Consider the following 23,208-nt stretch of genomic DNA (forward strand, 5'->3'; position numbering starts at 1 on the left):
ACCTGCAGTTCAAGGCTTTAGTTTTCTCCTTTTCTGTTTGGTTTTGCCTTTTTTCTTTCCTTAGCAAAGCAAACCCACAAAAAAAAACCCATCAAACCCAAACCAAAAAACCACAAACCAGCAGAATGAAAACAAAACCCCACGAAAAATGGGCAAACTGAAACAACAAAAACTAAATCAAACAACAACAACAACAACAACAAAAATTTCCTATTGAAGCTGTAAACTTGGTGTTGGGTCACTCCTCACCCTGGGTTTCCAAGGGGCACCAGCAAAGAAATTAAGAAGGGAACGATATCCACAGACAGCCAGACACCCTCCAGCACAGGAGCATCCCAGAACAGCCCAGCCTGGGGCTGCAGAGCTAAATCCTGCTGGAACATCACCATCCCAGCCCCTGGAATCCAGGAATTCCACAGCTCCCCGGAGTGGAAAGGGGAGAGGGAAGCAGGAATATTAAAGTAGGTCACTCTCGTGTGTCGGCTTCCTTGCAGTCTTGTAAAGGAAAAAAAAAATAATATGGAGAAGCTAAATTAATTTGGTTTTGTTCTCTAAGCGCTCTGGGCAAAGCAGAACATGATAGATCCGTTTCAGGCCAGAAAAAAACTGCTTTGGTAGGAGATAAAAAACCAAAATTAAAAAATTGAAAGCTTTGTATGTGGGTATAAAATCAGAAATGCATCCCAACCTCTGGCTGCATTATAGTTTAATAAATTTTAATATCTAAAGAGAGAATAGTAGCTACCAGCTAGCATTGTAAGACTTAAATTACTTTAAACACTTCATTTTCCCCGCGTTCTGTAAGGCTTTGCTAATCTAGGATCTACTCCCGAATACCACTGCTTCATTTTAACAGCACCACGCTTGGGAGTGCTCAGACTTCCAGCTCTAAGCCAGACAAATGCATCCTTATGCCCAGCAATGGCTGCTTTTTACAAAATGCAAACCCAGATGCACACACTGTCACCCTGGTTTTTCTGAGCCTTTTGATTTTCTTAAATGGAGTCAGATCTTTTAGTTAGTGTACAATATTAAGAGCAGTTTTCTACCTTTCCCACATATGTAACATAAACAAATCCTTTGTTTTTCATTATCTGTCCTTTGTTTGCATATTTCTAACCTGAAAACAATTGTAACTGACAATTGGTCTGGCCACTGAGGCTGAGGGGTGGAAACCCCAAAAAGCCAATCTTCTGCTAGACCCACAAATGTATAAAAAGTAAAAAAATAAACAAAGGGCTCTCTTCTTCTCTCGGCTCTCTCAGCTGTGAGCTGGGATCGGAAGGACCTCTGCGAAAATCTCTTGCCCGTGTGTGACTGCTTTGTGTGTCGGTGACACACACCCAAAGTAGGAACTCACCAAGTTCCTCCTCAGTTCATTGCCTCCCCACAAGGAAAAGGAGCCCAAAGTTGTTTTTCTCTGCAGGGAGGTCCATGAAGGGCTACAAAGCAGAGTTGCTCCTGGCCAAGTCACTGGGATCAGGCTCTTTATTGACCCTTGGTCAATGCTTGGCACTGGAGAAAGCTTCTGCCTTGGAAATTGCTCCAAAAGGGGAAAAAAAAAAACCTCCTCAAATATTGAGCTCCACAGCAGCTCAGCTTCGCTGTAACTTTTTCTTTCTTACCGCGATGAACTAAAAATTAAGATGTTAAAACCCCCAAAACATTGCATTAGGAAAGCAACTCACTGCAGCCTTTTATAATATACATACTCCACTTATTTCTCACGTGGGAAGATCTCTTTGCATCAAGGAAATCCACTGCCAATGCAGGGAGCCAAAATCCAAGGACAACGCTGAGCATCTCTGTCACCTCCACAGCTCCCAGCCCCTTGCCTCTGGACTTTGTTTTCAAAAAAAATAAATGTTAATGTAATATTAAAATATCCATATGAAAATATTAATAATAATAAAATCTCAATAATCAAAAACCTACTCTTAATATTAAGAGTTATTTCACGCCCCCCTTTACAAAAGCAAAGGAGAAGATCCACAACATCATCTGGAGGGGTTTTAGAAAGAAGACTTAAACTTGCTCCTTCAAAATTCTACACTTTGTATGTAAAGGCCAGAAAAAATAAAGACAAAGAGCACGTGGTGTGGTTGGAAAAGATTGTAAAGAAACCAAGTAATTGCCACAAGAATATGCAAAAGGAAATAGAAATTTATTTTTTAAATCAGAAAGCTTCCTATTATTAGGCAGTGCTCTGTTTGCAGAAGCCAAAGTTATTTGGAGGCAGTAAAAAAGCAAAGCTGTGAAGTGGTGTGAAAAACGAACAGATTACATTTCTTTATTATGTATTTCTTTAACTTTCAGAGAAAAGTCCATTCTCATGAGTTGCTCCAAACATTTTTTTGATTAAAACCCCTGATTATCCAGAAAAAAAAAAACAACCAGCCAAACAAATTAAGTAGGATGGGAGCACATATTAAAAAAATCAGCTTCATTTTTTTTTCCCCTTTAAAATTAGCCTCTGAAGACCTCAGAGCTTTCAGATCACGTAATATGGCAAATGATGCACATGGATGTCTGAGAGAAATAAAAAGTTTGGGAAAGGTTCGAGAGTCAGTAATTTTAGTCAGTGACCTTAATTTTTACTACATAGAGTCAAACATAAAAAGCAGCAGTTCCCTAAAGGTGGAAATTTTTTTTCTATATATAGAACTGGAGCTTGTCAGAGCTGGCTGGCAACTTCATTTTATACTTGGGAGTTTGAGCAGGAGGAATTTGTGGAGTCATCGAGTCTAAATTAATCGGAAATTCCTGGAACTCAGGAGAGCTACGGAGACCCAGAACTTATTTTTCTGTATTGATCACAAAGCACAGCACAGAAAATCAAGTGATGTCCTGACACTAGAGGTCAGCAGATCTTTGCCACGGCAGGGAATTATTAAAATCTCATAAAACCACGGAGTTATTTGGGTTGGAAAGGACCTTAAAGATCATCTCATTCCCACCCGGCCATGGGACACCTTCCACTGTCCCAGGCTGCTCCAAGCCCCAGTGCCCTGGGCACTGCCAGGGATCCAGGGGCAGCCACAGCTGCTCTGGGCACCCTGTGCCAGGGCCTCAGGTGGATAAATGATGAGATTTACACTCCAGTTAATGCTGAAGTCATCTGCACAGTGCATGAAAAGATGAGGAGCTGAACACTCCACAAGAAGCTCAAGCATTTTATTATTCTTCCATGAGGAGAGTGATACCCATCTCTGGTTTCCCTCAGATTGAGATCAGCAGTTGTGAAAAGTGAGCCAATGCACTCGGTCTCAATGAGCGAACTGCTGAGCTGGCGATTCCCCCCATCTCTGAATCAAACCTCTGCCTCCTACAGTTCCTCCTCCAAGCCTGAAAGGCACCAGTGCCACGATGAAAATACTCCAGTTTCCCATGGGAACTCCACACTTACCTCTCCATGGTCAATAAAGAACTAATTATAAAAATGCTGCTACCTACAGGCTTTCAGAAACCCAAAGGAGAGAGAACTAAACCCCTCTGGGAGTTCTCTCCATTTGTACCTGATTTATCGAGCCAATCCTTCTCTAATACCAGGTCATCTCCAGATTTTGCTTCCATACCAACACAGCCCAGTTCAATCTGTGTTGAGATTAATCCAAAAGTGCTACAGGTTATCTGCAAATATCCAGGCAAGCTCAGACTGCCCAATGCCACAGCTGACCACTGATTATTCACTAAAATCAAACTGGTGTCTGGCATCCGCTGCACTGAAGCGGAGATGGCGTCAACTGGAGAACATTAGAAGGGATTTTTGCCAGTGGAAGGAAAGAGTTAATTCAATTTGACATCATCCACCAGGCAGATCAGGAGAGTAAGATATCAGAGTAATTTCGCGTCCGAGATTGGAAAGGCTTCGGAAAACAAAACACCGAGGCAGTATTGACCAGCGCAGAGCCGGCAGCGGCAGCACGCCTCTGAAAGGCACGCGAACACATCCGCTGCACCCGAGAGGCTGCAAATCAAAAGGGATTGACCAGTCAAAACCCTGCTCAGCGGTGCTGCGTGGCCCGCTCCTGAGATCAGCTTAAAACGGCGCTCCAAGGGAAAACGCGGCCGCTGCATCTCCTCTGGGGTCTCATTAGATCCCAGCTCTGCTCATTAGGAAGCTGCTTCCCGGGCAGCCCCCGGGAGGTGCCCGCGGCTCCTCGCAGCCTCCTGTCCCTGCAGGGGCACTGACCGCACACCAATCCCCCTGCTGACCGGGCTGGAAGCTCAAAAACCGGCGAGGAACTTCCACAGACGCTCCTCCGTTACCGAGCAGCATTCGAGCTCTCTCCAGCGTGCCATTAGCAGAGGCCTAGTTAAAAGCATCGTTTTATACAAAATTAATTTACGACGGCTTAATACGGAAGCAGCAGCAAGCGTTGTGCGGAGAGGTTTATTACGGCTTCTCCTGCCCGGCTGCGTTTGTCGGCTCTCAGGCAGTGTCCCCCGCCTCCCCTGCCCGTCCTTCCTCTGCACTTGATCTGATTTTCCCCGGAACACAGATCACACAGGTGGCTCTGCTCTGCAGAACTGCAGAACATCCACCCTGGCTCGGGAACTTGTTTCAGTCCCTCCTTCTCCCACTGCAGCAAAGAGCATTTGTAGTGATGGAATGCCCCCTTCTCCCCACATCCTCATCTCTCGAGCATCTCTCCTTTTTATCTCTCGTTCCTGTCGACATTCCAGCCCCTGCACACACCAGCAGGCTTTTCTGAACTCGCTACCTGCAGTTCTGCCATCTCACAGCTACAACCACCAAAAAACCTTTAGCTCAGCTCAGCCCTTACCACAGGGAGTTATTCCATCGCAACAAACGCGGCATGGCTGCAAAAAGAAAATAACTAAGGCGTGACATTTATCCTAAAGTCCTCAGGAATCCTGCTCTGATTCAGGGCCATCACCATCCACAACTCTGCAGCAACCACTCGAGAGCCTCCTCACACCTTTATTCTGCAGCACCTCTGGAGACAGCTCAGCTCAACCAACGCTGGGACACCCATGGGAGCACTTCACAAGAGAACCGGCTTTGCATTCTTCCCAAAGTTTTCTGGGAAAAGTTTACCAGACTCTCTTTAAACTCTCGCCATTTCATCAGTTGTGAGGCACAATTAAAATTAGCAAGTCTGAAGCAAGAGCAACTCAACACCCAACAAACTGGGTTTGTTGCAGACCAGTTCCCACCACAGTACCCAAATCTCATGCCATGTGTAGTTCCTGGGAATTTTCGGTGTTGGTGCAGTGAAGGTGTTATGCTGATAGAGCAGGCTAAATTTTTCATATTCAAAATGCAGCTATCAAATTAAATCGCTATTTTATTGCCTTTTTTTTTTCTGCATTACTTGGTGAAACGTCCACGCACTGAACTGCTGTGGAAATCTCCTTCATCTCATCTGCACACAGACTTTGTGTGGCCTGCTTAACACCAAATTCACCCCCAGGCTCCTTCGTTCAGCAAAAAAATTGTACTTCCCAAACACACAGGAGGGAAGGATGTTAAAAACCAAATACTTTCAGGCTGCAGCATCTTGGGAAGAACTCTTTACCTGTGGTAACCCAGAATTTTGCATATTTAGCGCAAAGAGAAGTTTGAGATTCCGTACAAGCATTAATAGAATTGAAAAGCAGACACTCATATTCAGCACTCACTGCCAAAAGCTAAATTCAGCTGCTGCTTTAAATATTTCCATTTATTACTCTGCACAGACATATTTCTCTACACTTCAGTAATTATTAAGTGCCTTCCCAACCAACGACAGCACAAACTCGTGCACTTAAACCCATGCTGATTAACACAAAAACGTTAAAATTGCAATGCACCCTAGATGACATCACCTGTGCTCTGCCCATTAATTCTTCCTTTCTTGGAATAACAATATTTTACACCAATAATCAGCTTGAAAAATTCTTTTTTTTTTTTTCTTCCCAGAAGAGTGACCTGTCACAAGTAAAGTATTTCCTTTGCTACTTTCAGGCCCCTGTTGTTGTAATTTCTATGCGTGAAGCTTTCCCCTGTGACCTAGCAATTCCAGACACCCTTTTGGTAACATTTATGGGTCACCACCTTCAACCAGGCGTCCCAAGACAGGTACTTCCAGAGGTGAGGAATTCTGTGAACCCACATGACAGCATGTCACAGATCACTTCAAAATAACGCAGGGTTCGAGAAATATGATAAATAAATCAGAGCTGCTGGAATTTTAAGAAAATCAAACACGAAATTGGGTGAACTCTGGCTTGTGCAGCTGCAGTGGGGGGAAAGGGTGAGACCTGATTTTGATTTCCATACGAGGAATGACTGCAATGTCTGGATTTGTGTTCCAGGGCTGCCAGGACTCACTGCCAGGAGCACAGGGAGCCTTGGGATGGAGATGCTGCTGCAGGGCCAGTTCTTACCCCCTGAAAAGGGTGACCATTGGAATCAGAATGGGTTGGGTTGGCAGGGACCTTGAAGATCATCACAATTCCACCCCTGTCATGGCAGGGACACCTTCCACTTGTCCCAGGCTGCTCCAAGCCCCTGTGTCCAGCCTGGCTTTGGGCACTGCCAGGGATCCAGGGGCAGCCACAGCTGCTCTGGGCACCCTGTGCTAGGGCTGCCCACCCTCACAGGGAACAATTCCTCCCCCATATCCCATCTACCCCTGCCCCCTGTCAGTCTGAAGCCATTCCCTGTGTCCTGTCCCTCCATCCCTTGCCAGCTGTCTCTCTCCACGTTTCCTGTATCCCCTTCAGGCTCTGCAAGGCCACAGTGAGGTGACCCCAAAGCTCCTCCTGTCCAGGTGAACAATCCCAGCTCTGCCAGCCTTTCCTCCCAGCAGAGCTGCTCCATCCCTCTGCTCATCCTGGAGCCTCCTCTGGGCTCTCTCCAGCAGCTCCAGCTCCTCCCTGGGGCAGCTCTGCAGGTGGGGTCCCACCTGAGAGGGGCAGAATCCCCCCTTTCCTGCCGGGATCAGCCCAGGACACTTTTATGATCCATTCCTCACTCTCGAGTCCGGAGCCTTTGTCACCACACGCAGCTCCGTCTGCGGCGAGGCACAAATAATCAGCATTTCTCCCTGGTGCCATCCACTACAAATCACAACTTCAAAAGCCTCTTTCATCTGGCACGGTTGCCCCAATAAGAACTCCTCACTTTGCACCGCATACATAATCCCACTTTGATATCCCTTGGCCGGAACACAGTTGAGCCACGCCTCTCGTGGCGTCCCAGCCGGAATTAACACCCAGGTCCCGCACGGATCCCCGGGAATTCTGATCCACACTGGCTGCCCTGGCTCCAAGGGTCACCTGCAGCAATTTGTCAGCAGTTCCCTCTTCATCAAAAATTTAGAGGCTGCTGAATTTCCAATGATGCTGCAGCCCACGGTAAAACCGGCTACCTCGAATGTTTGGGTTTTTTTAACCAGAATGTGCCGTTCTCCCTCATATCTCTGCTCAAAATCACAGGATAGGACAAGATCCTACACCTGAGATGGGCTTCAAATCCCAGGAAGTGAAATTCAGGCAGATCCTGAACTGAGGCACCCAGGGAGCCAAGTGATGACAGGCCAGCAAGCGCCTGAATAAAGGGAATAAAAAATCTGCCTGTCCTCAACTTCCTCCCAACACGAAGACTTAAAACCAATTAAAAATGAAACAACAAAACCCAACCATAGACAGCCCATTAAACACCACAAAACAGCGACACAGACACTCCACTTAAATTCTACTCTGCAACCTGAAAGAACATAAAATTCAACACCAAAATATTCTCAACATCCAAACGTGCCAACATTTACATCAGCAGGGCCCTGTGTTTAACTTCTCCTAAGAAGTTTGATTTTCGGAGCTCCCTGTTGTTGCTCTTAGTCCCAAAAATCCTCGTCAGAATGAGCACTCCAGCTTGCCTGGCCCTCTCACTACAGGAGAGACTCAAACTCGACCAGAGCACACAGAAACAACATTTCCAACCCACTAAACTTCCCTTACACTGACACTTTAAACTGCAACTTACAAGAAAAATCATCCTGTGCTGAATACCTTTAGAGCTGACAAATTAAACAAGTCAGACACTTTGGGACTGAAAAACTCTAGAGACTTTTTTAGGTTAAACAGTAAAATGTGTTGCTACCTACACGTACATATACCTGTATTTACAGAGAAATATAGAGATATATCAGTCTAATAATGTATGCTAAAGAGAGAATGGCAGAAAAACCTCTTCCTCCTCACCCTCTCTTTCCTCCTTCTGAGTCTCATTAATGCTCAAGTGCCTACAAGAAAATTTATTCCATTTCAACGGCGTTTTTGTCCTATGACCGACCCAACACAACAAGAAATCCCCCATACACCACCACATCTTTAAAACACCCAAGCCAACCTTAAAATATGACCTGTGCACTGCATTAGCCAGGAGTTTTCCAAAAAAGTAAGCGGTACAGTTACTTCTTTGTCCCTCTAGAAATTAAAAAGAATTCCCAACAGATGTGAAGAGGAGAACCTGCACCTCTCCCACCCAAATGCCACCATGGAATCGGGGCTTCCCACAAAGCCCTGGCCTCAACGTGGCTTTTAAATGGAAAAAGCCTCCAAGATTGCAGATTCTAAACTCTTTAATAATGCATTTTAATGCAGACTTTTCTGGCCAATTTACTCAGAGCAAGGCAGGACAGCCTTTCCCCACCGCCCTGCAGATCTCTGATGGCAGGGCTGGTTTTATTCGAGGTTTTTAACATTAGAGAGTCTAATCCATCAAAAACGCAAACAAATAAATGCATTACATGACACAAAGGCAGATGATTGTCCTCTAAATGGATCCTACACATGGTGTGAATTTGATATTTTATTATTATAACACACATTTGTTTCTTCCTGACCAACATCAGTGAAAAGTCCCCAGAGCAGAGCTGACATAAAATTGATGCTCCAGCATCACATCTGTTTACAGCCCAACACACAACAGGTAGAGATGTTTTGTCTCGGTTTAATCACAAAAGAGCAATTAATTCCCAAGAAGTAATAAAGCAAGAGAGAAAAATGGGATCGATGCTTTAAGCAAGGAAACAAACAAGAGGAATAAAGGGAAAAAAAGTGAAATTTACGTTTCATATACATCTTTGCCAGCTTTTTCTTATTCTTTTCAAATACATATATATATGTAGCCTGGGAATGGAGGAGTTTGATAGAAATATTCACCAATTTCAGGAAGGAACTGAGCTTTGGGAGATAGGGCCACAGGTACCCTTAATCTATCCTGTCTGTGATTATCTCCCTCCAAGTCACATGCAGGAAAATAATCCCCTGCAGCATAGAGCACTGATGTGAAAGGAAAGAAAAGCTCAAAGTCACAGCTGAATGGTTAGAGCTGAACCCATTCCGGCACCTTTTTTCCCCCCCGCTTCTCTTTCTTACTTGAGACCAAGGCAGCTTAATCTGCATTGATGTCTATGAAGTTTCACTTGAAAAGTTCTCCAGCCTGAGAGAGTTTTCCTCTCTTATGAATAGGAGCAAAATGCTCAAATATTTTTATTAAAAAGTTTCTTTTTTCTTTTTTTTTCTTTTCTTTTTTTTTTTTTTTAACAAAGGAAAGCTATGAGACATTGCCTGAGAACTTGAATACTGCATTTCAGCCAAATTCCGAACCGGTAGCACAGATATTCATCAAAAACTGAGATTGTAAGAGAGAAAAAACACCCAACCAGGAGGCAGAACAAAACCCACTGGAGATTTTCAGGGGATGAGTGTGGCTGATTTGTGTGCACATGACAGGAGAGCAAGAGACTCAAACCATTTCCTGGTTATTATTAGCAACACAGAATACCTTCTTTTTAATAATTATATTCATTTTAATGAACATTTCGCCACCTCCTCCCACTCCTCACCTTCTCTGTGTTTTGCTGCCCACATCCCTGCTCCCCTTCATTAATCCACTTAACTCCAGCATTAGTTTAGATACACATTTGCTTCATTAACTCGCTGCTGGAAGAGGCCAGTACACAGACCCCTGGGATGGAAAGGAAAGTTCATCTCAGTTTTGTACAATCTAGATATTATAATTATTATTATTTGGGTGTCTTTGATCCTTGTGTCTTCAGGAAAATGAACCTCAGCATAAGACCATAATTTGGAAAAAGCAGAAACTGGAGGTAAAATTCCACTGAGTTTTCTTCCACTGACGCTGAAAGATGAGTGTTACAGCCCACTGCAAGATTAATGCATGCAAACACGGCTGATCCACCAAAAGCAGTAAAAAAGAACCAGATTTTTCAGCCAAACAACTGTGGGACACCTCTTTTATCCTTCCCATGTAATGAGGCCTCACTTTCAGGGAGGAAAAAAAACCCCAAAACCAAAAAGCAACCAAGTATTTAAATTACTTAACAAGATCTCTGTAAGTATCAGTACAAGGTTAGATGTGATAAGACTCCACTGGCTTTGCTGGGCAAGTTCGACAGCTTTTAAAAAAAAAAAAACAACTAAAAACCCAAACAAAACTGGGAGGAGCAGAGAGCTACACCGAGATAACATTCAGTGGTGATGAACCTAAGAGCATCTAAAGAACTAAAAAAATCAATTTCTTGACTTAGGAACTAATTCAAATTAGGAAATCTCTGTCTGACAAAGGTCTGGAAAACACGGAAGGAAAAGAAGATGGGGAGAGAGGTTAATTGGTTTGTATTTAAAGTACCAAGACACAAAATGCCCTGGCATTTTTCCCTGACAGGAAAACAAATCTGCAGAAGGGTGATGCAAAGAGAGCCCATGGAGGGGGATGGAGAAACAAGTACAAATTTAAATTCTGAGGTTCAGGAGCTTTATTTCATCATGATGATGATGATAATAATGTTGTTGTGAGGTTAATTACGGCACCAAAGTGAGTCTGAGGTACAACTCCAGAAAAGCTACACTGGGAGTTTACTAACCAAAAAGCTCCACTTCCCAAACATCGCTTTCCTTCAGAGAGCAACAATTCTTCTGCACCATGTCTAACAGGAAAGCAGCAGCAAGCCCCAGGCCTGAGAAGATGCTGTTTTTCTTTCAGATCTCCAAGGTTCACTTCATGTCTTAATGCACTTGGCGTTGCTCTCACCATTAATCGTGTACTGCAGACCAAGAGAAAGTGCTTTTCCAGAAATGACCTCAAACTAAATTCATAATTCTTTAAAAACCAATAAACCCACTGAACCAGAGAGCTCAGCCCTTCCTGCAGTGGGCTACAGGCACACAAAGCTGCTCTATTCCCTGTAGCAAGATCCACTAGCACCTTGATTTAAAGCACAGGGTGGAAACTGTTTATATGGTTTAACGGCAGTGCTGTGTTTTGAGCCAGGAAAGGAAGGAAGAGGCCAGAAGACTCCAGAGGTCCTTTATAAACAGAGACTAGAGATGTGCTACATAAATTCAGTCCACCACTAAATCTGTATTTTTCTGTGCTGAAGCACAGTCCTACCTAATATTTCTTCCTAAACCTCTCAGATCTAGGGGCAGCACCTCTTAACTCTTTCCAGATGTTCCCCGAGAACTCCAGATCTTCTGCATTCCATTTTTCTGGAGTTAGCATCATCAGGAGGGAAAATGCTCTCTGAAGAATGGGTATTTGTGTGTGTCAACACATATATTGGATGGGTTCTCATCTTCCTGACAAGGAAAAATTATTATAAGCTGAATAATAAGCTGAATTTGAGCAGTCACATTTGCTACACATGGCCTGAAAGATGCTGCAGCTGCTAAAACATTTGGGACACCTCTGCATCCTTCATTGTACAGGAGAGCGAAGGTGAAAAGCAGAGCCTTGAAGAAAACACATTGTGCCTGGCCTGAAGTGGTGCCATTAATGCAAGAACAAAGTATAAACTCATCTACGAAAAAGCCTCGCACCAGAGTACTTGAAGCTGTGCCTGCAATGCGTGTTTTTAAGTCATAAAAAAAAAATTTTAATTCTACAAAGGCTTTTGGAGCCTTTTTTTTTTTTTTTTTTTTTTGACTAAGCAGACCATTAAATTCACCAGACCACAATGAATCAGAGAAGCAGGATTTTTCAAAGCCTAATATTAAAGACTTTCAATACTTCTTTCGTTTCCCTATAATGTTAATTGGATCTCCGTGTGTTGGACATCGTGGAGAGGAAGAACACAATCACAGAGCTCTGCCAACTGTTGATAAAGCCTTGCTGGGATTTTGTTTCTAGAAGTACCAACCTCTTTTAGCCAGAAAAGTCTCAGGTATGTAAAACCTATCCCAGTGAAACAAAGGGCTGGGATTTTTTAGAAATCCTCCACACAATGCAAAGAGAATTCGCGAACTTTATCAGAAAAATGCATCCCTCAGGAGCGTTTGCAAGGAAGCAGATAAATAACAAGTTACAAGTGTGCCCAGAACTGCAGTTCCCTGCATCTGGAGAGAGGTCCTGGCACAGGGTGCCCAGAGAAGCTGTGGATGTCCCTGGATGCCTGGCAGTGCCCAAGGCTTGGAGCAGCCTGGGACAGTGGAAGGTCTCTGTCCATGGCAGGGAGTAGAACAACCTCCAAAGGTCTCCTCCAACCCAAACCATTCTGGGATTCTCTCTAATTTCATTATGAGTTAAACTTTCTAAAAGGAAGGAGTAAATGGCTTTTCCACCGGCGCAGAGTTAACATCTCTTTTGTGAAAGTAAGAAAACCACACCAGCTCTCTGCTGCCATCCCTGCCTGTATCTCAACCCCTTTTCACAGGTGCCATTTAACCAGTTCAAATCGCTTTGCACGGGAATAAATCAATCTGAGAATGGAATGTCCATTACCACCTTTAATTAGGCTTATTGGACAAGCTGCTGAGCCTTTTGGAAAAGAAAAATGTGGATCTTTACCAAGCTAGAATTAAAAGAAATTTGCATTAGAATTACAGGCACTTAACTGTCTGCAGTGCTTATTCTGGGGAATAATGCACTTCAAATTTTCCTGAAAATACTGAGGAACTGCTGCAGGGAGCCAAGAGCTGGGAGAAGATGGCCTTTGTTCCCATATTGTAAAGGGGCATCAGGACAAAGGAGGCTATTTTCCTTCTCCTGATTTTCCTAGATTACCTGCACGGAAAAAAAAAAAAAGTAATTTTTACGTTCTGTACGTTCTATGTTTCAAATAAAAAATACCAAGCCTGGTTCTCTTAAAAATGTCCCTCTAAACTATTATCTTCAGAGAGATACATCTTCAGACACCGAGGGGAAGTATGTCTATGTCATTAGGGATTTATAAGTTTGAGACATAATTTTTCATGGAAACACCTTATGTGACAACGCCCAAGGTTCTCAAAAACACAGCAGGCAGCAGGTGAGGAATTAAAGGGACTCAATGACCCAGGTCAGAAGTGATGCCTATTCTGCATTAAGTAATCAAGAGTCCATCTCAAAACGAGAAGAGACTGGAGAAAACTCCAGATTTAACCCCAAGCCTCAGCACTGTTTTCTATCAGGTTCACACATTTTACTGCTGTGTTTTCATTCTGTACCCACAACTACGCAAAGGCCTGGGATTTTTTTTGCTCTTTCGGGGTGACACAGAGGCGGGAGGAGGTAACCATGCAGGTTATCAAAACCTGGTACATCAGGATGCTCAGATGCTGGGGGAAGAGAGGACTCCGTTAAAACAGCTCGATAGGAGGAAGCGAGGTGGTGGAGCTTTGCAACTTCCTTAAGCTGCTTAGCTCCAGATAAGGAGCTTATGCAACTTTCTTAACTCTGGAGGACACCCAGCAAAGTGATGGCAAACAGCGTTCAGGTTAAGTCACACTTGGGACAGACACTTCAGGAGTCATTCTGCCCCCTCTGACCACGGAAAGAAGCAAAAAACCCAAGTCCCCTCCCAAAAAAAGAAAATCTGTCCAGGAGAAGCCAGGTACAGTTGAGTAGAGGAGATGAGTTCCATGTTTGTTTTCCTTGGTGTTTCCCTTGCACCTTGGGAGTGGCACAGCAAGCCCAGATTCTGAGCCACAGATTATTTCACACTTCTAAGTGGAGCCTGACTATGAAGAAGCTGCTTTGTGCTGGTACTTGTGCAAGCAAAAGAGCTCCAGAAAGGAACAGAAACACTGCACCCATTCTCACCTACTGAGGTTTCTTCATCTGAAAATAAACCTGGAAGAAAACCTATCAACTCACAATGGGCCTCATCAAGGGTATTTATGGGACAGAATAGGGACAAAGGACAAAGCCTTAAGGACTTACAAGAGGCTTGATTAAGTTCCACCCAAGCTGGGAATTGAGTAAGTACCAAACAAACTGCAGTCCTCTTGGCAGGTGTTGAAGAAAGCATGAAAAAAGCTTGGAAAAGTCCTTCCTTTCACCTCAGTGCCTCCTGGAGAGGCACCAAATGCCAGCAGGACCATTTCCAGCGGTGCCACACACCGGCTCAGGGCTCAGCAAACACCGCAGGGACTGGCACCACATCCCTGCCCAGCCTGGGCTCCCAGGGCTGTGCTTCTGCAGAGGATGGGGCACCTCCTCACCGAGATCACGCTCATCTCAGCTGCTGCATAGGAGAACAGATCTGCAGAACAACTTTCCAGTCCCCAAGCGCTCCTGATGAACTACTGGAACTTTCCAATCTCGGGGTTTTAGCGAGCAAACCACAGTTCTGCGGCAGGGAAAAACCCGCTGCAGGGAAAAAAGTGCCAAGCAAAACCCACGCTCTCTTATTCCAGGAGAAGAGGGCATGAAACTCTACTTATCCTTCATTTAACAGTCGCAGAAGAACAGCACTTTTAGACGTAACACCTCTTCTGTTTACATTTGAAGCTTATCGAGGAAAAGAGATGCTCAAGGAGACCACGAAGCACAGCTTTTAAAGCATTAGAAACACTGCTCCTCACCAGGGCCGTGGCGGGTTTTATTTTCTTCAGCAACAGCAAAAACAGTCAATGTGAGATTCAAAATCAAACAGCTACAAAAATTACAGCGAGAAATTGAAACAATTTGCAAGATCTATAAACAGATTAGGCTCCACGACTAAAAGGAAAACTACCATGCGTATGCAACCACTTCAAGAACCGCATTTGATTTTCTACAAACTGTTTGCCAGTCCTCTGCGAGGCTTCACTGCTTTTCCCGCTGTAATTTCAGGAGGGTTTTTACACCAGGAAAGATGTGACACAATCAATCAGAGGAACGGTGCTGTGCGAGAACGCAGCCCCTCAAAAATGGGGGAGAAGAGGAAAAGAACTCTGGCTTACATCAATTCAGCTCCTTCTGGGACAAAAGCGAACTCTTGCTCAGTCAAGAGTAGAAAACAAACAAGTCAATGCCCAAGAACGGAAGGGTTACACATGACCAGCTGCCTCTCATCTTGTCCAGAAGGATAAAAACCCATTAAAGTGCATTTCCCCTGCAGGCAGGCAGGGATGGCACAGAACTCCTGGGGGCTGTGAATGCAGCCCCGGGCTAACAGAGGTCCAGGAAACCTGGAATTCCACCCCAGCACACAAAACTAAAGTTTTCACCATGAATTTAGCCACTTCGACCACTTTTAGCAGGAAGACATTAGGGAAAGCAAATGGAGGCACATCTTCCTTCTTTGAGGATCAACGATACGATCTTGAGTCTAAAACAAAACATTTTCTGTGGGGTGGAAAGCTCAGCGTGCAAACAGATGCTTTTCACACACCACTGACACACACACACCAACACAAAGCTCTGCAGCATCCAGAAATCTTTATCCAAGGGAGGTGCACGCTGCTAAAAACATGAACTTAAACACTGAACTGATGCAGCTGAAGGACTACAAACAACAGAACCCTGGGGTCTTCACTGATCCTAACAGTGGAAAGGAATGCACCTGTGGCAGGGGAGAGGCTAATGGTTCTCCATCCTGTTCCTTTAGAACACTTGTTTTTAAAAACTGAAAACAAGGTCACTGTTATTATTTAATTGCCCAGCAGCCTGTTCCTAGAGCACACAAACTCCAGAGGTAAAGAGGCGCTGGTGGTCAGGCGGTGACCTGGCAGAAGTGTTCCCAATTACATCCTGCTTTATAAATTACCCTGGCAAAGCAAACATGCATCTCCAGCCTTTTCTTTTTATTGTCATTTACAACCCACACCGACACACTGGGCTGAGATGTTAAATAAATAACCCAGGGTGCTGCAGAGAGCTCTCCTCCCACTCTGCTTTGCCCACACAACAATCTGCACCACGCTCGCAGCAGCAGGCACCAAAAATTTCCTATTAAACAAAAAAAAAGTCATCACAGGAATGCTGATATTTTCAGTCATGAGCTTTTGATGTGAAAACTGCAGCACCCAGGACCACTCCAAGGGCTGTTACCTGCTCCAGCACCTCATAAAAATCAAGTATCCCCCCACTCTGGCAAAAACAGACCCTGTTTTCATGGGTTTAGAAAGCAGCAGGACAGGTGGGACAGACACATCCAGGTGACTGCACTGAGCTTTAAGAAGTCAGGATAAAATCCAAACATTTTGCAATATCCAGGGAAATAAATATTGGTTTCTGCAACAACCATACCGGCTGAATCTGCCGGCTTCTCCCTATAAAATACTCCACAGCAATATGTCATTAGAACAGTATTTCTCATCTTGCACACTTTACCAGGAATGCTAAGAGACGCCAACTTCAACAAATGGAATGCCTTCGAATGCAGAGATGCGTGATCCTTCTGCAAATGAACTATGAAAATCTGTATGCTTGCAAGCTGAACAGAATTTATCATTTACTGATCCACCCTGGATTGGATTAGACAGGAATTGCTCCTTATGTAGGCAAGCACTGCACTACGCTGGAAATTACTGTCCTGACCTCAGCACAGGCAAAAGGCAGGCTGGACATGCTTCACATTGAGCCAGACTGTGGAAAGCCAGTTGATTTTCCCCACCAGTTTACTCCAACGAGAGGTTTACAGCTACAAACAGCTGTAATTTATTGTATTTTACATCTCACAAAAGGCCTGAACATGTTGAGCAGTAATACTCTTCAGAATTGTCAAGGCCTATTGAAGTGAAATATGCTTCCCACATCAGGAACATGGCACTGTGATTTCAGCAGCGCTGGAAAAGCAGTAGGATTTTTTTTTTTTTTTTTTTTTAAGAGTCAGTCACAAAAAACAGGAATAGTGAGAGGAGTGTTTTTAGAATAGTTAATACCAGGGTAGCTCATTACCACTTAAAATGTTGGTGGAAAAGGAATCTGGATTTAACCATAGATTTTCAACGAGGCTCAAACCACTGTTTCAAAACTACAGTCAAATTCAAGACTTCTCACTTCTCTGTTAAAATTCAATGTACAAGTGTGTCTTTCCTCAGCCACATATCTCAAACCCAAAGGAACAGGATATAGGAACACATCTACAGAACAGGCAGGAGACCTGCCCACACCTGGTGCCTCTTGCAGTGCTGTGTCCATCTCTCAGACAGAACAGCTCTGGACCCCAAAGCTTCCTTTGTGCACTACACAAGTGACTTCCTAGGGTTAGAAACTGCTTTATTTAGGTGGTTTTTTTTTTCATTTAAACCCAGTGTGGAGGGACTGATCTGTAACAGCTGAACCGGTTCAGCCATTCTGGGCTCGTTCTGCAAAGCAGGGACCAGGAAAGCAGAGAGAGCTGCTCACACTGCAGCACATCACACAAGGCTCCTCAGGGATGTTGGTGGCACTGTCTTGTAAGCCAGATTTCACTTGCACAAAGATGTTTTTTCAGCTCCTTCCTGCTCCCACCCATTCACTCCTTGCCATCAAAGTCAGTGCTCCCCCCTCAAACTGCAAGCTCAGAAATGCTTTATTTGGATTTTCCAGCAGCCAAGAACTGGCTGACAAAAAGAACCTCCCAGACAAGTCTGGTCATTCCTGCTCTTCTTTACTTTTCCTATTGCCATTCACTCCAAAACCTTTTACAGCCCAAATCTCATTTTCTGGGAGCCCCCCAGCCTGGCAGCTCTGCAGCCCAGATTTGAAACACTCCATGATTCAGTTAAACACAGGTAAAGTCCCTCCTGCGTGCAATCAGGATTAAAAAAAACACTAAAATACACATTCAGGTTTCAAATCCTGGCTGTTCCCATTAAATGAGTTTCTCCAGAAGAGCAGGAGCTGCAGGTGGGATTGGCCAGGGCTGAGCACAACCTCAGTAGCTCCCACTGCTGCCTCCTCCAGCTGGAAGTGCAACATCTCTGCCAGTTAATTAATTATTCCCTGCATTAATTAACAGATCAATTTTTCAAGAGAAAAACACCTGGACGTTACAATTTGGGAAAAATTCCCACATCAGCTATGCCAAAGGAAAGTATTACTTATTTTAATGAGTATTATTATACTTTACTACATTTTAAAAGTGAAACTTTAGGGTTTAAAACTAACTGCTCTCTAAAAATAAAGCCAATGCTATAAACACCATGACCAGCATTTCCATTGGTATTTTCTCACACCAAATTTCAACTTCACACTAATAAAATACCAACTCCATTATTTCATCAGCTGCCCACCACCTTCAATCTTCACTCAATCAGGAAGACTGAGAATCCATAAGATTTTTGAACTCCTGCCACTTCCTCTCACTCTGTATTAAATCTTTTCTTTGTATGAGACAGCAGTTTAAAACCAAATAATCTCTGTACAGTAAATTTCAGTCGACTGTAGTCAAAGCTCAAAGGGTTGTTTTGTTTTTTTTTTTCCCTTCCCACTTTTGTTACCCCAACAGTGCTCTCCTGGATACACTTCTGTTTGAAAGGGCATCGACTCTGATCTGGTTTTCATCTGTCTCAGTGGACAAGAGAACTGTCAGGCTCTTTGAGATCTGAAAGAGAAAAGTCCTTCCCAGCTTATGCAAACCTGCAGCCTTTACCTAAACTTTTCCTGGTTAAGGCACATTACAAATTATCAGTGATAATTATTCAATTTTTGCCTGTAATTCAGTTTCCTACATCACAGTCTATAAAACGTGGACCATCAAATCTCCACTGAAAAGTTTGGGCTACAATTCTAAACAGCTTCACTAAATCCAAGGTGGAGATGTTGGCACAGGAGGGAACTACAGCTCTTCCAGTCTTGTTTTTTCTGAATTCCAGTTGCTTTTCAATGGGATAATCACTGACTGAATTATCCCTGGTTTGGCCGAGAGAGGGAAACTTCAGCTGCACAGCTGCAAAACAAAACAAACAAATGGAAATACCTGAAAAAAGAATTCCTATCGCTGAACATCTATTTTAAGGACAACAGCAGCAGAGCACCAAGGCAAATCCATTTCCAGAGCCAGTTCCTGTGGCACATTCAGTTTTGAAGAACCAAAACATCAAGTTCCTAAGCTCCTTCAAACAAAAGTTAATTTCAGACTATTCTGATGTTTCATCCATCTTGACATCACCCTTGCACAACAGGAGCTCAAGCACTGCTTGCACCACACAAGTCCCTTGAAAAAGTCATTTCTCAACACTTTTATCTCCAGCAGTGTTCAATGTGTGTGTGTGGATCCCATGGGACTCTAATCCACTGTTCCCTGGTTTCCCAGCAGGAATAGGAGGTTATGGATCTGACAGCACAAGAAGACAGACCTAGCTCCAAGCTGAGCACCAAGAAGGATGAAAAATTACTTTACATATGACCAAACTTCCCATTTTCCTTGATCTAGTAAACCAAGACCAGGCTTGTGATTATTTCTCAAGTCACCCAAAGTCAGGAGGGATGCTGTCACCTCCAGCCCCAGTCATGCCCAATCACTAATAACTTCCCTGTCCCTGCTGGCTCCTCAGACACTCCTCAAGCCACTGTGAATACACAAAAAATCTTGTTTGCAGACAGCAGTTAATCTGTGTCTTCTGGTATCAAAGTAAATCCTGATAATCACTTCCATACATATAAAACCACTGGCTTATGTCACTTGTAAGGCTCAGCCTCTTCCTGGAAGAACAGTAAAAAGATTGAATCTATTTGCAGAAACCTCCCGTTGCTGTACCACAACAGCATTAAGATGTTCTTGTGGTACTGCAATGGGAAAATTCCCACAAGAAGCACCACAACATCAACATAAACAACATCAAAGACAGCGAGGCTCGCTCAGAAAAAAACAAACAACCAAAACCACCTCCCCTGCACAAGTGGCTGGAAGCATTTGTTTGTGGGTGGAAGCTCCAACAGAAGCACCACAGAAAAGCGACAGGAAAATACGGCACGGCTCCTTAGCTACGGTGACGTGATCTTTAGGAATTTAAAGAGCAAGTTGTCTAGGTAGGTCCATGTATCACAGCCAGCTCAAGGATTTGCAGGGTGTGCAGCCAGCTGGATGCATGCTCAGGTTTCTGGACAAGACCCCAAGTTAAGCCAGCAGCACTGGAGCTGAGTGAGTGCCTGGGCTGCAACCTTGCCACCACCCCACAGCAGCTCCAAACCCCCCAAAATCCAGTGGTTTACCTTCCTTAAAACAGAAAAAAACCCAAGCTTCAGATCAGCTAGACAACCCCTACCTGTCCTATTCATTGAGGTGCCATCCACAAAACCCAGTCTGGAAAATCCCCAGAGCCATTGCCAGATCCCGAGCAGCACCTCCCACTGCTCCATTCCCAGAAAACACCGCTGCTTCCAGCTCCAAACCTGCGGTTCATCCATCCCCTGCAGTGCAAGGCAACGCCAGAGTCCGAGGGAGAAGCAGAAGGACCGAGGATGCTGTGGGAGCCCTGAGGAGCAGCACTCTGTGCCTTTGGCTGCAGCCCCAACACCAACCCGGCAGCATTTTGGCAAGAGTCAAACACCTTCACCAGTCACTCCCCTCAAATGCTTTCACTAATGCATTTGCCAGATTACTATGGGAAGTCTCTTGCATAATAAACAACTTTCTGGAACAACTCCACATGGGGTGGTAACACACTTTCAGTGCTTACAAGTTCAGTATTTCCATTCCTGATTTTAGTATTTTGTTCATAATTTCCCATATACGTTTAAAAAATACATCACCGAACAAGTCCAGCATGCAGCTTAAGCTGGAGTTTAAGTTTCTCTTGCAAAATACAGAAGTCAATACTTCGGAAAGTTCCCTGGTTTTGATCATAAAGATCAAAATAAACAGATCTTGATCAAGACCATAAGGTCTTGGTTTTGATTTTTGCACTCACAATAAAAACACCGACATTCTTTCCCCTCGTGTAAAACACGCGCGTTGAGGACAGCTAAAAATCAGGATTGATTCTGTGCGTGTGTCAGTGTGTAAGGTAATCCTGACCAACCAATTCCCACCCTACTGCTGGATCACCCCCCCATCAGGAATGGGCTGATCTCCCTCTGATGCATCCAACAAAATGGTCCTTGGATTTGGGTTAACCACAGCCAGGCAACCAGGCTGGGCTGGCAACGAGGTCACACGCCCAGCACCACGCAGGGGACACGGGCAGCTCGCAGCCAGCCAGGTACGAACCACAAACGTAAAGTTGTGAGAGAAAAGGCAGAGCAGGGCTTAGAGAAGGAGCAGCACATCGGAGGTTACAGAAGGAGCAGCAGAGCAGTGGCTGGAGAAGGGGCTGGTTACAGAAGGAGCAGCACATCGGAGGTTACAGAAGGAGCAGCAGAGCAGTGGTTGGAGAAGGGGCTGCTCAGAGAAGGAGCAGCACATCGGTGGTTACAGAAGGAGCAGCAGAGCAGGCGAACCCTGCCGAGGCTGCTCGGGGAGCGGAGGCAGCGGCTGTGCCGAGCCGCCGAGCCACGGCTGAAACTTGGCGGCCAGCTCGGTGCGCTCTGCCCCGGCTGACGGCAAAGTTCCGCGATCGCCAGGATTCCGTCAAACCCGAACGACCGCGAGGAACGCGCAGAAAGAGCGGAATTCTCATTCGAGAGGGAAAGGGAAAAGGCTTTTCCACGAGCCTTCACTGGCGTGGTGCGGGGGTTGCTTCAAGCCAACACGCCAGAGCCCCACCAGGGCTGGGGGCGAGCTCCCGGACGCGCCTCCTCGCGTTTGAGACAATTAGCACTTAATTAAAAGCAAAGCCAGAGCCGCCCAGCTTTAGAACTTGAGCAACTCCAGACTCAGAACAATTCTAGGAGGGGGGGTGGGAAAAGCCCAGACCCCGCGCCGGGGCTCGGAGCAGCAGCAGCCGCACGCTCCGGCGCCGCCGGAGCCGGGGAGCATCCCCAGCCCTCGGGGGAGCCACGGGCGCCTGGCGGAGCCCCGGCCCCCGGGACAGGCGGACGGAGGGGGGACAGCAGCTCCCTGCAGGCAGGCAGGCAGGCGAGGAGCCTCGCAAATCCCACCAGCGAGGATCACCCAGGCGGGCAGCGGCACGTACCGAGCGCCCGTGCCTGGCGCCGCATCCCGCCTCCCGGCGGGGACCCTCCGTGTCCCCGGTGCTCGCTCCCCCAGCCCGGCTCCATCCCCCCCGAGGGATGCGGGGGGCTCGGCGCTCCCCAACTTTGTTCCCCGAAGTTGCCCACCTGCAGCCGAGCCTTTCCAGCCGCCGCAGCGCTGCCTTCCCCCGCGGAGCCGGCGCCGTAATCCTGCGGCTCCCGCGGCTCCCGGCGCCTCTTCTGGAGCGGCGCTGCCGGCGACGGGGCGGGCCCGGCGCGATCTCCCGCCCACCGCTCCTCGCGGATCTTCACGGATCCTCACGGATCCTCACCGCCCCGGGGCTGGACAGCCCTGCCCAGCCCTGCCCAGCCCCTCCGGACGCAGCCGGGCCCGGTGGCGCCGAGGATGCTCCGCTGGCGGCCGGGGTTCCCCCGAGAGCCCCGCTGGACCCACCCGCTCACGGTGGATGCGCTGCCGGGGAAAGTTGAGGCGTTACGGCTTAAATAAAAAACTCCATCTCGTTTCTGGGCTGGAAGCCCAGGGAAGGAGTCAGGTTCACGTAGATCGCTGTGCAGGAGCCGGGTGGAGGTTTTATTGGATCTGGCTCCGGCTGATCGAAGCATTAGAGCTGGGTGGTGTAATTAAGGCAGAGCAGAATTCCTTTAAGTCCTTTTTATTTTTTTTTTTTTTTAAAGTAGGTGGTACTAAATTTCCTGAAACCTGTATTATCTTTCAGCATCCCAAAGCACAGTGAATTGTGCGTTATAATAAAGTGTGCATTAGCTCCCTGTGCCTCAGTTGAAATCCAGTTTTGCCAGGGATCACTTTGTCTTCAGAGCCGCAAGTTAAGTGTTGATGTAAGAGAGTCAACCACAGCACCACAGAGTGGTTTGGGTGAAAAGGGACCTTAAATCCCATCCAGTGCCACCCCTGCCATGGCAGGGACGCCTTCCCCTGTCCCAGGCTGCTCCCAGCCCTGTCCAGCCTG

At 45.7% G+C, this 23,208-nt stretch overlaps 1 protein-coding gene across 4 annotated transcripts in view; it reads right to left on the reverse strand.

The window, feature by feature from the left end:
- LOC120758291 (contactin-3-like) overlaps positions 1 to 22,458 on the reverse strand; it is a 97,214-nt gene extending 74,756 nt beyond the window's left edge. Inside the window, exon 1 of one of the 4 annotated variants that reach the window (XM_040076389.2) lies at positions 22,367 to 22,458. The gene's annotated coding sequence lies outside the window, so the exon portion shown is untranslated. Of the gene's footprint in view, positions 1 to 20,412; positions 20,632 to 22,366 lie in introns of those variants that run through there. The other 3 variants (XM_040076391.2, XM_058422232.1, XM_040076392.2) reach the window with 3 other exon arrangements.
- Positions 22,459 to 23,208: the final 750 nt, after the last annotated feature.

This window comes from Hirundo rustica, chromosome 12 (assembly GCF_015227805.2).
Source record: "Hirundo rustica isolate bHirRus1 chromosome 12, bHirRus1.pri.v3, whole genome shotgun sequence".
Taxonomy (NCBI): domain Eukaryota; kingdom Metazoa; phylum Chordata; class Aves; order Passeriformes; family Hirundinidae; genus Hirundo; species Hirundo rustica.